We start from the raw sequence: 16,618 nt of genomic DNA, 5'->3' as shown, positions 1-16,618 counted from the left end.
GATTACACTATATGCTCCGAAGTTTATATTCTAAGGATAGCACCAAACACAAGTCCCTAGTAGTTAGAGATGCCTTTCTCCATGCCCTTTGTGCACTCCTTATGCAGCTCCATTGCATCACATTATATTGTTATTACTGGTTTACCTAATTGTTCCTCCCAACAGACTGAGAATTCTGCAAGGCCAGGAAGGGGTATAACTCATCTGCTTACTCTTGAGTCCTGGCACAATCCTTGGCAGCATTTGGTACTTGATAAATGCTGAACTAATTAAACCACTGACCTTGCTCTACTTATAACAGAGTAGACACATTTAAAGCACATTGCCAAAGCACTGTTCTCAAATTGCACATTTATTCTCAAAGCAGAGAGAGCAGGCATATTTTATTTACAAAATATATTTGATATGCTGTTCTTTTCTCACAAGAAAATAGCAAGATTCAGCAATTAATTACCCAGACCTAATGAGAGAAATGTTCATGAGTTAAGACATCTTGATATTTATCAGAAAGCTGTAATGGCCTGGGTGGTAGCAAGTTCAAGACATTTTTCCTCTTCATGTGCCATCCTCCCATAAGGCAGAATTGAAGAACAATTGCAATGTATGGCTCAAGGACAATGAGTTTTGTCTAGGAGTCAAACAAAACTAAAGAAATGACTTCCAAATTCTTTAGCCTAAAATCTTTTATGCAACAACTCCTAATATTTAAAATGAGAAATGAATGTTTTCCTTTCTAAGAGTGTTACATAATTTTCTCCAAACCCTCAAAATTGTGAGGTCAAGAGAAAGAAGAGGCAAGCTATAGCCTCTGTCTAGCTATTTATTTCTGAAGATACACCAGGCTAATTTTAAGCCACTACAGCTGGCTTTAAAAAAATTTTTAAATGAGATTTAGGAAAAAAATTCTGTAGTACAAATACTAAGAAATGTGTTGCAGAAATTTTACTGAAAGGTGAGGCTTATAGAAAAGTTCGAACTTGCCCGGTTTTTCAGTTGGTAATAGAAAGCACTTAAGATGACCTTAATAACTTCATCTTCTATTATTCTCTTGCCCTTATGTAACACTCTTGACTACATCATGATCAGGACCTAATAAAGATAGGCTTCAAACAACTAGGACACAAATATAATGGGTTGGCACTTCTGGAATATAATGGGTTGCAAAGAGATGTGCCTTTGGGGGAAGTGGGGTTTATTCCTCACTCTCTTGTACCCTTACTCTAAAAGGAAAGCCACATTGTATGCTCCTCTATAGAGAATTTCAAGTGGTAAGAACTCAGATTCTCTACTCAACAGCCCATTAAGTATTGAGTCCAGAATCAGGGATAGAATATAAGGATTAAAGAGTATGCATGAGCACAAACCAGGTTGAACCCTTGGCACCGAAAGACCTCTTAGTATCACTTGTTTAGTTATGGAGACACAAAGAATCTCTGGGAATGACCTGAACCTGAGTAACCAGGTGGTCCCAGCATTGCAAAGCTTTGTACCATTGAATCCTTGAGTCCTACCCCTGAAGTACTAGCCAGGTTGGCCAAGTATCCAAAGCAGTGACCCCCAGAGTTTTGAACACCACTTGAAAGCATCTCATCACCTGAAAATGAATTGAGTCTAGACAATAAGAACATGAGTGATCTTGGATATTCCACAACTGGGAGTGTTAAGGTCATTGCTACTATGGCCAACAAGACTTCTACCTCATGAGCCATCTTGAGTCAAAGCCACCCAAATATTCCATACTCACCTCATTGATTACAGTCAAAGAAACCATGAGATCATACTATCAGCCACAAAGTTTAGGTATAATTTGTTATACATAATAGATAATTAATCACTTAGTTCCTTTTTAACATTAATTGCATACTTTTTGTACCATTAATTATATTGCTTTTTCCAAACAGTATTAGAACAGTTTAATTACAATGTGACTTTGCAGAGTTCTGGCTTGTAAATTTATCTGTTAGCAATATCGTGTTCAGTCAAAATAAGATAGCAAACTTGATCCTTTCAAAGTGGACTAAACTAGATAGCATGGATCTCGTACATGTAGACTCTAGACCTCCAAAAATAATGCTAGTATGTTCTATACTTTAAAATGCAGAGCATAGGGGCTAGAGAGATAGCATGGAGGTAGGTTTGCCTTGCATGCAGAAAGACAGTAGTTCAAATACCGGTTATCCCATGTGGTCCCCCAAGCCTGTGATTTCTGACCATAGAGCCAGGAGTAACCCCTTGAGCATTGCCAGGTGTGACCCAAAAACTAAAAAAATAAAATAAAATGCAGAGCATAATACTAGAATACCCCTTAGAATACACATGTAATTAGCTCTCTCAAATTAAGGTACCAGAAAATTTTGTATGAAAGGTTCTCAAGTAGAGGAAATATCAGAGCTTGTCATTTTAGGTGTTTTGAATACACTTTTTAACTTTCGCTCTGCCAACATACCAATAAATCTAAATGGAAAACATGCATGAACTCTCTCCCTTAATCTTTTTTCTAAGTTTCCTTTTTTAAAAGATAGAATGTCATGAAGATTCACTTAACTTCTCACTCTCTGTATATCAATCCTAACTGAACAAATGGCATTATCAAATGATGGTGCTGTCTAACTGGAAGACTGAATGGCTGCCATAATCTATAATATTGCCATTAACCCATCTCTTGGACAAATGTGAATAAATCTCTAGCTACCAAATATTGGCAGCTGTTGAAACACTGTACAGTCTGTCAGAAGACCTCCTCTTTACTTATTCATAATAATTTAAATCAGGTCATTCTTGATATTGTGTTTTTCTTGTTATATCTCACATCATTAATAAAGCATTACCAATTTTTTCTTAAGATCCTGTACCCTATTCAAAGAAGGAATAAATGTTTCATTCACATGAAATTATTCACTATCAAGTTACTATGACAAGCCAGATAAATTAAAGTGACAATTATCTGGACATTTTTCAAAGAAATGTCTATGCACTAGACAGTTGGAACAAAAGTTATTGTTTTGTTTTAAAATATTTAATTTCTTCAGTTTATTGTTTAGCCTTGTCTCTGAATAATCTTGTCCTAATATATCAGATCTTCAGTGACTATTCATTTTCCAAATTATTATCAGTCCAAATTACAAATATTTTCTCATTTTTCTATTTAAAATTTTTTGACTTTGTTATCTTCAGGATACTATTCCTTAGAAGGAGTTGAAAAGATAACATGAGGTTAAGATGCTTGCTTACATACTACTGAACTAGTTTCAATCCCCTAGACCCTAGGCCTAGTAGACCCTCTGAGCCCCAGCAGGAATGATTTCCCTGAGCACAACTGCATGATGCCCAAACTCTGTCCCCTCAACCCCACCCATGCCAAAATAATACTACTAATAAAAAGGAATGTAAAGTCTTAATTACCTGGATTCTACATTCTACTAACTTCCTTTTGTTTATTTTATTTTCTGGCCACACCCAGCTGGGTTTAGGGCTAAATCCTGGCTCTGTGTCCAGAAACCATATCTGGGAGCAGGAACTGGGGGTGCAGGGCTTTCTCCAGGGACCATATTCAATGCCAAGAATAGAACTCAGATAAAGTGCATATAAGGAAAGGACCTTAATACCTATACTAACTTTCTTCCCTCTACCAAATTCTTTACACTCTTCTCAATACAGTTCTTATTTCTGAGACTACTCTTTAACCATGCTAAGCTATAGATGATCTTTGGACAAGTTTGGTGGCACCAAAACAGGTGCAGTAAGATGGTGATGTATAAATTCCAACTCCCCTTCATATTTGACAACAGCTTGTCATTGACCCAAAAGACTTGCTGGTAGCATTTTTCTAAATTTGCCTGAATGAATGACACCAACTGTAATTTGAAGTGTTTGTATGTTCAAGTTTTGTTAAATCTTAACTTTTAGAAATAGATTTTTATAGCATAAAAATAGATGATAGGCCTTTTGTATGAGTTTGTGACAGATATTTATAAAGATCCTTTCATAATTTCTAGGTTGGCAATCTATTTTTACAAATTGTCACAAATCTTAACTATTTTTTCAAATATAAATATTTTAAAACATTCCAGAACAGGCTCAAATCTGTGTTGTTGAAGAGTCACCTATATTTACATTACACTATCACCCCTGGCTATTGTTTCTTCTCCCTCTTATTATTATCCTTTTTGACATTAGTTCAGTGGCCAGCCCAGCATCTTCTTTAAATCTTAGATATATCATTTTCATTTAGCAACTCTATTTTTGGGGGGCACAGCCGGTGACACTCATGGGTTACTCCTGGCTATGCACTCAAAAATTGCTCCTAGCTTGGGGAATCATATGGGATGCCGGAGATCTAACCCAAGTCCATTCTGGGTTAGTTCCATGCAAGGCAAATGCCCTACTGCTGTGCTATCACTTCTGCCCCTAGCAACTCTATTACTCTATTTTTGTTTCCTACAACAGCTAAAAGCTTTTCATATTTTATATAAACATTTTATTCTCTGTCATCTACAAAAATTTATGGCTATGAATCATCAATTAAAATTGAAATCCTAGGGACTGGTGTATCATTTCTTTGTGTTTTTTTTTTCTCTACAAAACAAGAGGTATCTCAAACATAGTATCTACTTAGTAAATATTTGTTAAATTATCTGATATGCTTAATTTCACAAGTACTTGAAATATATGTTTAAGAAAAATCTAAAAGAACGCTTTCATAGTAGGAAAAGTATTTAGTTGTTTTTATAGATAGAAGGCAGAAAGACAGGCAGACATAAAGATAAAAGATAGAATTGGTACAAAACCTTAGATATTGAGGAATGGAGAAACAATATAAGGGATAGGGTGCTTGCTTTGCATGCAGCCAACTGAGGTTAGTTCCCGTACACTACTACACATGATCCCTTAAGCCCACCAGGAGTGATCCTTAAATGCAAAGCCAGAAATAAGCTCTGGCATATTCAGCCCCAAAACAAACTAACCCCTTCAATAACAAACCAGGATGCTTAAAAGGAAAAAAAGAGTCAAAAAGCAAAAGAGAGAGAAGTGTCTGCCATAGAGGCAGACTGGAAGAAAGAGGGTAGGGGCAACAGGTGGGAAACTGGGAAAACTGATGGCAGGTTAAGAACACTGGAGAAGGGATGGGTGTTGGAGCATAGTTTGATTGAAACTCAGCTACCAACAACTTTTATCTCTGTATCTCACTGTGATTAATTTTTCAACAAAGCAAATAAACAAAGCTGTAGCTGTTTATGTGTCTTAGGTACATTACTATACCATTTCTATCACCAAAATGACTATTTCCCGCCATTACTAAGATGGTGCCTTACATTCCTTCACCACTACCTGTAATAACTGCAATTCTGTTTTCAGAATCCAAGGCTTGGTTTTCACTTTGACGGGTTTTTTAATTTCTTTTTTTTTTTTCTGGATGGGGGGGCACAACTAGCTATGCTTAAGGGTTATTCTGGCTCTGTGCTCAGAAATTGTCCCTGGCAAGCTGGGGGAACCATATGGGATGTCGGGGATCAAAACCACGTCAGTTCTGGGTCGGCTGTGTGCAAGATAAACATCTTAACATTGTGCTATTGCTTCGGCCCTTCATTCTTTATATACTACCTCAATGTGACATCCTCTAATATTAGTCTTTTTCCTTCTGATTTATGCTGCATAATGTGATATCCTCCAGTTTCACCCATATTGCAGCAAAAGAGACTATTTGTTTTTCTTTTATTTGAGTAACATTTTATTGTGTGTATATAGCACAACTTCTTTTTTATAATTTTTATATTGATACCAATGCAAACAACAAGTCCTTCACAGTTGTGTTCTAGGCACACAGTGATAGCAAATCAGGGCCATTTCCCACTACCAGTACTGACTTCCCAGTACTGACGACAGTTCCCAGCTTGCATTCCCCACCTCCACACTTTTCCCCTGGACTGCCAGTGCAATAAGTCCATCCTGTGTATAACTTGTCATAGCTTGAATCTCCTGATTCTGTTGTCATTAACTTTGGCTTGGGTATTTAGATCTGACCACTTTTTATTTTCACTCAACGCTCCTGAGACCACTTGGCCCATGGGTCCCATCCATTATTTTTTCTTTTCTCAATTTGTAGGAGGACATACAAAACGAGGTAGAACAAGATGATTCATGTTCTATGATTCTTTAAAAAAGGCAGGATCCCCTATCTAGAAGATAGAAATAAAATTAAAAGAAGGAAAAAAGGAGGGGGTCAGATTTGGCTCTTTATTTTTATTTTTTTTTGCATAGGTGAAAAAATGTAAATGTAAATGTTGAGGAAATCAGAAAGGAAATTCTCTTGGCCTAAGAGATACAGGATGTCTCTACCCTTGAAGCATACTGTCATAAGACTGAGTATAGGCTCTTCAAACTGCAAGGTCTTTCTTTATAGTCCCAGGAAAGTTCTGCTCAGTGACAGTTGTAGTCAGTTTTCTGTAGTTCAAGATTTTGGTTTTTGCACATATCCTAGGATGAAGCATCTTCTGATTTCATCTCACCTTTAGGTGGTGAGGAAGGGCAATCTGCCCGTAGGTCAAATTGTTGCTTTTTTTCTTGTCGTTAGGGTGTTATATGAACCTACCCTGGAACAAGTCAGTAGCAGAATGGTATCAGGGTCTCTCCATGGGGGGAGTTTGAATTCTGGTGCTGGTGCAGGGAACTGTATAATACAACTTCTTAATTCATCTTAGCATATGGGTGAACCACAGTAGTAAACTAAGTTTACTACTAAAAAACTTTGTCCAGGACAACATATCACAATATACTTTATTTGTTGCCTAGAGACCTTTAAGTTGATTATTAGGTTTTTTCTTTTTGCTTTTGTTCTTTCTCAGAAACACTCACTGTTCTATTCATTACCCTGTCTATTTTTGTCTAATATCATGTAGCATAAATTAATAAAATTTGTTTTTAACCCTTGTAGTTTCATAGAAGTTTTAGAATTTTAATTTGCCCCAAGGAAACAAGAATGCTAAAACATTTTGCTAAAATTAAATTTCATTAACAAATTAGTCCTTACTAAAGTAACGTCCAGTAAATTTGAATCTCCCAAACTGTGACTAATGGCTATCATTCCTTCTGTTATAGTCTTTTTGTTTATTTTAATAATACTTTTATTATTTTCTTTGTAGGTTTATTTTTATATTCCTTTTGCTTATTAGTACTGCTTTTAGAAATTGTTATAAGCTCTTAATTGATGTTCAAATGTGTAGCACTACAGTCTTTTTTAATCAAGTTGTATATAAAATAACTTTATTCCTGCATCTTCTCAATTGTTTATCTTTATATTTGCCCTTTACTTTCCTACTTTGTGAGAATTGGCTTTGCATTCAAGGATCTTTTTTGATCTTGTAGTAATAACTAACTTACTGGGGAGAATGCCCACGTGGACAGTTGTGCCATTTGCTTTTTCCCACCAGACTTATTTAATGTAGATAACATTTTTCTTCCTAAAAACCTGGACTAATTTTCCAATTTTCTGACCTTTGCATTGGCCTCTCACAACCTGAGCCTATTGTTCTTCTGAATGGGCATGGATCACATATTGTACTTATCTCTTAAGTTTTTGGAAAAGTGAATATGGGAAGGTGCATTGAAATGCCTTAATTGTTCTTGCTCTGGCCAAAAGTCACAAAAGGAATAAATTTAACTTTGGCTGTTACTACTTCAGTGATAGCCACAGAAGGGAAGAGCAATTTCTAGATTCTTTATGTCTTAAAACTATATATTATTAAATTTAAACTAATTTCCATTGTGTAGCTAGCATATTTAATTATCGTTTCACTTCTACAGTTACATTGTAAAACTGTCTTGCTAATTTCAGATATTTACTGTGTAAATTATAAATTTCTCCATATTGATATCAATATTTAGTATTGATTTTTCAGCCCACAGACAGTTTGTAAGCTATCTTTTCATTTTACTGATAATTATATAGCCATTCATATTTATGCCTAATTCCATTTTAGTTAATTGATATTTTCTAAAAGCATCTCCAGTAGTTCATTCAAATTTTCCAATTTCATCATAAAGGTGTTTTTAATATCCTATTGTCATTTTTCTGACAGAGCAGGATATTTAATAATATCCTATTTTTGATCTTGGTCATTGTGTACACTTTTGTTGTTTTACTTGGTCAGTCAAGGAAAACAAACACAGCTGGACAAAGAAAGAAATAAATGCCAGTAGCACATAGTGTTTAATGGTTTGATAGGTTTCTGTGTACTCCCAACTCCCGTCTCTACTTATGTACATAATCCATTGTGCTACAAATTTCAACTTATGCTTAACATTGGAAAATAACTACAATAACCCCAGAAGTAACATTTTCTTTCTAAGACAAACATACAGAAGGAAGAAGGCCGCTATGAGGGACATAGCTCAAGAATAGGAAACTTGCATGTGTGAGGTCCTAGGTTTGAGTTCCAAAAAATGAAAAACAAACAATACCTGACCAGATAGTTACTGCTGTTGTTAAGTAGTTGATCCACCAAGCAATTGGCCCATACCCTGATTCACTGCTAAGCATGAAGTTGCACCATGCCAGCCAGCCAAGTCAGTGAGAAATAGGAAATTATGGGTCTGGACTACATAAAGTCTGAATAAAAAATACATAACAAGCAGTCCTGCAGCAGAGCACAGATCATAGTAAACATAGTTGCTTCATTTGTTTTATTATTTACCATGTAAAATGTAAATGTATAACATTATTTTATTCTTTTTTATCAATAATGATTCAACATGTATAGCTACAGAAAGTGCATTTGTTTAAAACTCTGTGAAGCCTAACTTTTTTCATTTAGAGAAAATGCCTAAAATGTTCCTCTAATTAATTTCATTCCTTTTGATTTTAAACTTGCTTATGAATACTCATGAAGGAATTGCTATGAGCATGTTGACTCCATTAGGAGAAACAGAAATTTGCAAACTGTTAAATGATGTCAGTTTTTCAGTAATAATTCCAAATACATTAAAGAGAAAATAATTTCTGAAGAAGCCTGAGCATTATGGGTGTTTTCCTGAAGCTAACAGAGTATTACCAAGAATGGATACCTATCCTCTCTTACTCCTCCCAAGAAAGAATCAGAAATGAAAATGGAAAGTTCCAACTATTCTACAGAAATCAAAAGCGCCATAAGAAAAAGCATAGGGGGAATCATCTCTTTGCTTGTTTTGTTTGGGGATCACACACATATTCTCAGGGAATTTTTCTAGCTATGTGTTCAGGGATCATTTCTGATGGTTTAGGAAACCATGGGATATGAGGATATGGGATATAAAAAACAAAACTTGGGTTGGCCACAAGCAAGGTAAATGCTTTACTCACTGTACTATTCAGCTCCAGGATGAGCACCTACATAATTGAAAGTGATTTTTTAGATATGATTGTAAGTGCATGAACAGCAAACATAAACCCGGTCAAATGGGGTTGCCACAAAAAAACTTGCTTCCTCACAGCAAAGGAAGCAATCAAATCAGTACATAAACAAACTAGTATCTACCTGGCCCTGTAGCCTAGAAACCAAAAGCCATTTAGCATATGGCCCCAGTACTAACTCTGGACAGAAGAGAAGACAGAATAGAAAAAAATACCTGTAAAACCATATATTTAATGTTAATATCCAAAACGTATAAGAAAATTATTTGCCAGGAAACAACCAAAAATTTTAAATGAACAGTGGATCTGAATTTCTCAAAAGAGGATATAACAGCAGGCAAAGATATGTTTAAAATGTTTATCACAAATCATTAGAAACATGCAAATCAATACCCCAGTTAGAGAGCACCCAACACCTGTTAAAATGCTATGATCAAAAATATAAAAGGTTGTTGTTACGTTTTCCAACAATGCAATTGTTATGGCAACACTTGTGACAAGTGTTGAAGACGTGGAAAAGAAGAAACTTTGTGTACTGATGCTGAGAATATTAAGTGGTATAGTCATTATGGAAAACAGTATGGAGTCCTCAAGAAATCAAAATAGAGCAACATATGGTCCAGTAGGTACACTCCTGGATATTTATTCAAAGAAAATAAAAACAAATATTGAAGCTGTATTTGCATTCTCTCATTCTTTGCAGCATAATTGCATTCCTATGTTCACTGCAAGGTAAAATATAGCCACTATTTAAAGATAACTTTTCTATAGCTGAATTAACACTATACAGACACACACATCATTCATGATATAAAAGGAAATCCTGCCATTTGCAACAGCATAGATGCTATGGAAGACATTATGACAAGTGAAATAAGTCAAACATACTTAGTTTAGTTATTCTATTGGATAATGGTAATGGACACTGAGACTTAGCTAGACAACACAATCTAGTGGTGGAGATTAGGGGTAGGCAGATCCTGAGATGGTGGAGGGATGCCAACTCTCTGAGGGGGTGAATATAAGACCATCTTGTGCCAGAAACTATATTACAGTATTGTAAATGCCTAAATAAATATTGGGGGAACTGGAGTTTCAAAACATGAACAAGTCAGTTTTAATATGCAGGCAAGTTGACAACAACTATTATTATTATTATTATTGAGTATAGCATATGTGTTAGGTTAGTATATGACTCTTTTATACTTCATTATGTCTACATATATTGGATCATCATGATGTACACTTTAAACATATATAGTTTCTATTTAAAGATACTTTTAAAATTCCCAATCCAACCAAAGTTTCTAGAAATACCAGTTGGTGCTTCACAGTGATCCCATCAGCAATGCCCTGTGATTTTTTTTATTGTTTTCTCTCTTTCTCATTTCACAAAATCTATTTATCTGAATATCATAAAAAATTGCTTCTAGCCCACAAAATAGCTTTCTAAATTAGAGTACATTGACCACTGATCTCAGGACTAAGTCTCTTGATAGTCAAATCCCTGATTCCTGAAAAATCATTAAGCAGACTTTTTTTTGTTAATTTTGTTCCCATACCTAAACTCCTACAAGCCTTCTTTGAATAACTGAATGACCTTGAGCAATTTAGAGGTCAACAGTTTAAAGTTAGGAGAATCAAGGAGACTTACATCTCGTCACTTAATTTCGTAGGTATTTGTTTAAAGACTGTTTTTAGCTGTTTGTATCCCATGAAGCTCTAATAAATGTGTTTCTATAAATATATGCAAATTGTCACATCATTTGCTAATGTATAATATACTTATTTAATTGTTAATATAAATAAACTAAACTGAATCAGTGTTTGTATTATTATATGAATAATTTCTAGCCATTGGGCCACAGAAAACTCAGGAAAGAAAATGTTTCAAGATGTGTCAGATTATGATCAAAACTGGCTTAAGACAGAGTTTCTGGGAGGCTGGCACACCATCATAGAGTGTGGCCATGCCCCAGGGACTGTGCAGGGAGGAGGAGAACTGTGCAGAAATGAGTGCAAATACTACTCTATAATACATCACCACATATTTCTTTTAGTCAGTGAACCCCAGCACAGCACTCACTCTGAAAGATGTTAATGGGGAAACAATGGAGAATTCTTCCAGGCCTAGATAATGAAGATGGTAGCTCTGAAGACCCAACAAGTACTACCCACCTATAGAGCCTCTCTTACAAGTACTTTAGACAAGAGATGTGAAGGGTGTTCTTTGAATGCTTGGAATGAACCAAATTAACCACAACTAAGACTCAAGACGATATGAAAATAGAAATGAGAAAACTTCAAACTGAACTAACAAGATGCAAAAACTTGCTAGATTAAATAAAAAAAACTCACTGGACGGCCTCACCAGTAGAATAATAGCTGCTGAGGAAAGAATCTGTGAGATGGAAGATGAGTTGCAAAATAACATCATATAACAGAAGAGGCTAGTAAAAAGCCTTAAAATAAATTAATGAATCATTGGAGTCCAAATTACCCAGGAAGAAACCCCCATGAAACACCAACAGCAAAGGACATCATTGCTGAGAAGTTCCAGAGCTAAAATGTATATGCAACCACATCCAGGATGCCTGAAGTGTACCAACTAAAAGACACCCAAAGAAAAGCACCTAGGCACATCCTAGTTACAATGATGAAAACCACAGACAGAGATATAATACTGACAGCAACAATATCAAAAAGGAAAATAACATACCAAGAGTTACATACTTAAGATTTATAGCAGATTTAGAACTCTGCTGGAACTCTGATGCCAGCACCCCTATCTGCCTGTCTTCTGTGCTGTGCTGCATTCTTGCCCTGATTTCATCCTGTGTGTGGCTCATCTGCGGAAGGCTAGCCTTCCCTGGAGGTGAGTTTACACGCCCAGAAAGAGAGGAGCCAATTCATTTAGCCAATGAATACAACCACAACACATAGAAAAACCCAATGGGGAAACAACGCAGGCCAGCGCCAGACATAGAGAATGAAGACGGCAACTCAGATAACCAGAACATGACCAACCAACTAGTCAATCTCTCAGATAAGGAGTTTAGAGTCTAAATATGGAAGATGTTCAAAGAACTCAAAGAAAGTATAGAAGAGAACACTAATAAAAATCAAGAGAATATGAAGATAGAAATCAGAAAACTCCAAACTGAAATTTCAGGTGAAATAACAGGTCTGAAAAATTCAGTAGATGAATTGAAGAAAAAAAAAATGGATGAGTTTTTCCACACATTAACAGCAGCTGAGGATAGAATTAGTACTCTGGAAGATGAGATGAATAACAACTCCATACAGCAGAAGAGATTGGAAATAAGCCTTAAAGCAAATGATCAAACAATGGAAAAATTTGTCAAAGAATGGGAACAGATGAAAATAGAAGTCTATGATAAGCTCCACAGAAACAACTTAAGAATCATTGGAGTCCCAGAGACCCAGAAAGAAAATCTCCAGGAAGAATCAATGGTCAAGAACATCATTAAGAGACAAACTACCAGAGCTAAAAAATATATGCAATCAAATCCTGCATGCCCGAAGAGTGCCAACTAAAAGAGACCTGAGAAAAAACACCCCAAGACACATCCTAGTCACAATGACAACCCCACAGATAGAGACAGAATTCTGAATGCAGCAAGATCAAAAAAAGAAATTACATTCAAGGGAACATCTTTGAGATTTACCGCAGACCTGTCACAAGAAACACTCAAGGCCAGAAAGCAGTGGTAGGACATAGTGACAAAACTCAATAAAATAAATGCTTTGCCTAGAATACTGCACCCAGCAAAACTCACTTTCAGGTTTGAAGGAAGAATACATGGTTTCACAGATAAACAGCAGCTCAGAAACTTTACAGATTCAAAACCATTCTTAGAAGAAAAACTGAATGGCCTACTTTAAGACAAGACTGACCGGGTCCAGCAAGGTGGCACTAGAGGTAAGGTGTCTGCCTTGCAAGCGCTAGCCAAGGAAGGACCGCGGTTCGATCCCCAACATCCCATATGGTCCACCCAAGCCAGGGGCAATTTCTGAGTGCTTAGCCAGGAGCATCAAATGGTGTGGCCTGAAAAATCAAAAACCAAACCAAAACAAAAAAGACAAGACTGACCAACAAAGAGACCAAACTTCGATAGAAAAATGACACTAAATCCCAGGACAATTCTTTCTCTCAATGTCAATGGTCTAAATGCACCAGTTAAGAGACACAGAGTGGCTAAATGGATCAAAAAACTCAACCCAACCTTCTGCTGCCTAAAAGAAATGCACCTGAATAGTCAGAACAAGCATAGACTCAAAATAAAAGGCTGGAGGTAAAGCATCCAAGCAAACAACACCCATAAAAAGCTGGAGTGGCCATACTAATATCAGATGATGCAAACTTATACTCAGGAAAGTTATAAAGGACAAAGATGGACATTTTGTATTAATCAAGGGATTTGTACAGCAGGAAGAAATCACTTTCCTAAACATATATGCACCGAATCATGGGCCAACAAAATACTTAATACAATTGTTGACAAATTTAAAAAATAGTATCAATAACAAAACAATAATTGTGGGAGACCTCAACACGGCATTGTCAACACTTTATAGGTCAACCAGACTGAAAGCCAACAAGAATATACTAGACCTGAAAAAGAGATATGGAAGAAAGAGGCCTAGTAGATATATATATATATGTATATATATATATGTATATATATATATATATATATATATATATATATATATATAGGATACTCCATCCCCAGAAACCTGGATACACATTCTTCTCTGATGTACATGGGACATTCTCCAGGAGAGACAACATGCTAGCACATAAAACGTATCTCCATAATATCAAGAGGATAGAAATTTTGCAGGCTACCTTCGCTGGCCACAAGGCCCTGAAATTATATGTGAACTACAAAGGGATACCTGGAAGTTAAACAGCCTAATACTGAATAACCAGTGGGTCCAAGATGAAACCAAAGAGAAAATCAAAACCTTACTGAAACAAATGAAAATAGAGACACAAACTATCAGAACTTATGGGACACAGCAAAAGCGGTACTGAGAGAAAAATTTATAGCTTTGCAAGCACACATCAAGAAAGAAGAAGGGGTATACCTTTATGGAAAGCAATATGGAGATTCCTCCAAAAACTGGAAATTGAGCTCTCATACGATCCAGCTATACCACTCCTAGGAATATACCCTAGGAACACAAAAATACAAAACAAAAATCCCTTTCTTACACCTATATTCATTGCAGCACTATTTACCATAGCAAGACTCTGAAAACAACCAACATACCCTTCAACAGACAAATGGCTAAAGAAACTGTGGTACATATACAGAATGGAATATTATGCAGCTGTTAGGAGAGATGAGGTCATGAAATTTTCTATACATGGATGTACACGGAATCTATTATGCTGAATGAAATAAGTCAGAGAGTGAAAGAGAAAAATGCAGAATGGTCTCACTCATCTATGGGTTTTAGGAAAAATGAAAGACATTCTTGCAATAACAATTTTCAGACACAAAAGAGAGACGGGCTGGAAGTTACAGCTCACCTCATGAAGCTCACCACAAACAGGGATGAGTTTGGTTAGAGAAATAACTACATTTCAAACTATCCTCATAATGAGAATGTATGAAGGAAATAGAAAGCCTGTCTAGAGTACAGTCGGGGGTTGGGTGGGGAGCAGGGAGACTTGGGACATTGGTGATGGGAATGTTGCACTGGTGATGGGTGGTGGTCTTTGCATGACTAAAGAACACAATCATGTATGTAATCAAGGTGTTTAAATAAAAATATATTTTAAAAAAGATTCATAGCAGATTTATCACAAGCAACCTTCAAGGCCTTAAAGTAGTCGTGGAAATAGTGACAAAACTCAATATAATAATGCTTCACAAGGAAATTAAAATGTTAAATAGTTTACAAACTTTTAAAGAGGACCTACTGCCGATCCTTCTGAGACTCTTAAAGGAAATTAAAAAAAAGCAGAAACATTCCCAGTTTCTATGAAGCAAATATCACCCTGACACCAAAAGCAGACAGTACACCATAAAAAAAAAAGTGAGAGAACAACAGGCCAATATCTTTGATGAATACAGATGCAAATATTCTCAAGAAAATACTTACAAACAGAATCCAATGGCTTATCAATAAGGTCATACACCATGACCAAGTAGAATTCATTCCATAGATGCAGGATGTTTTAACATATGCAAGTTAATTAATATAATACACCATATCAACAAAATGAAAAATAAAAAATCTTATGATCACACCAATAGATGCATAGAATGCATTTAACAAGGATCAACACCTCTTATTCACTGCTGGTAGGAATGCTTTTTTGAAAAACAATATGGACATTCCTCAAAAAACTATAAATTGAGCTCCAATATAATCCAGCAATACCACTCCTGGGGATATACCCTAGGAACACAAAAACATAATACAAAAATGCCCTATGCACATCTATCTTCATTGCAATGCTATTTACAATAGTCAGAATCTGGAAACAATCCAGGTGCCCAACAACATATGAGTTGCTAAAGTATCTGATACATATACACAACAGAATATCATGCAGCTTTTAGGAAAAAAATGACTCATGAAGTTTGTTTATACATCGATGGACATAGAAAATATTATGCTGAGTAAAATGAGTCAGAAAAAAAGGTATAGACATAGAATAATCTCATTCATCTGTGGGATATAAGGAAAATAAAATATAGTATGGTAATAATGTCTCTGAATATTATTACCGTACTATTATATGGCAATATTATAATTAAATAATCATATATTATAATTATTAATATATAATATCACCATATTATAATATAGAATAATATTATAGAAAGGTAATAATATTTAGAGACAATAGAGATGGGGTTCAGAAGGACAGATTCATGGTAGGAAGCTTTCCATAAAGAGGTGTGAGTGCAGGGGCCGGAGTAGTGGCACAAATAGTAAGGTGCCTGGCTTGCCCGCACTAGCCTAGGAAACCCCTGGCACCCCATCTGGTCCCCCAACCCAGGAGCGATTTCTGAGAGCATAGCAGGAGTAACTCCTGAGTGTCACCAAGTGTGGCCCAAAAATCAAAAAATATTAATAAAATAGAGATGTGAGTGCAGATAGAATAGAGAATGATCTATTATGACAATAATATTTGGAACTGATCACTCTGGACAAGAACTGGGAGCTGAAAGGGGATAAAGTGATGTG

General features: G+C 35.9%; 1 pseudogene; it reads right to left on the bottom strand.

Annotated features, from left to right (window-relative positions):
- Positions 1 to 7,238: 7,238 nt before the first annotated feature.
- Positions 7,239 to 15,563, bottom strand: LOC125997142 (60S ribosomal protein L26-like; annotated as a pseudogene).
- Between the last annotated feature and the right edge of the window lie 1,055 nt (positions 15,564 to 16,618).

The sequence above is a fragment of the Suncus etruscus genome, chromosome 19, assembly GCF_024139225.1.
Source record: "Suncus etruscus isolate mSunEtr1 chromosome 19, mSunEtr1.pri.cur, whole genome shotgun sequence".
Classification (NCBI taxonomy): domain Eukaryota; kingdom Metazoa; phylum Chordata; class Mammalia; order Eulipotyphla; family Soricidae; genus Suncus; species Suncus etruscus.
The sequence above is the reverse complement of the archived record's forward strand: the minus strand, read 5'-3'. Positions and strand labels throughout refer to the sequence as shown.